This window comes from Arachis duranensis, chromosome 2 (genome assembly GCF_000817695.3).
Source record: "Arachis duranensis cultivar V14167 chromosome 2, aradu.V14167.gnm2.J7QH, whole genome shotgun sequence".
In the NCBI taxonomy this organism is placed as follows: Eukaryota; Viridiplantae; Streptophyta; class Magnoliopsida; order Fabales; family Fabaceae; genus Arachis; species Arachis duranensis.
In genome coordinates, this window is record NC_029773.3 from 74,656,659 (window position 1) to 74,656,959 (window position 301).

Consider the following 301-nt stretch of genomic DNA (forward strand, 5'->3'; position numbering starts at 1 on the left):
ACTGTTATTGAGGATCTAAAAAAATCATCAGATTGATTCTTGAAGCAAGAAAAAGCAGTGAATACAAAAAAAAATATTTTCGAAAAAAAAAAGAGAAAGAAAAAGAAAACGAAAAAAAAAAGAGAGAAGAAAGAAAGAAATAAAGTTGTGATCCAAGGCAAAAAGAGTGTGCTTAAGAACCCTGGACACCTCTAATTGGGGACTCTAGCAAAGCTAAGTTACAATCTGAAAAGGTTCACCCAATTATGTGTCTGTGGCATGTATGTATCCGGTGGTAATACTGGAAGACAAAGTGCTTTGG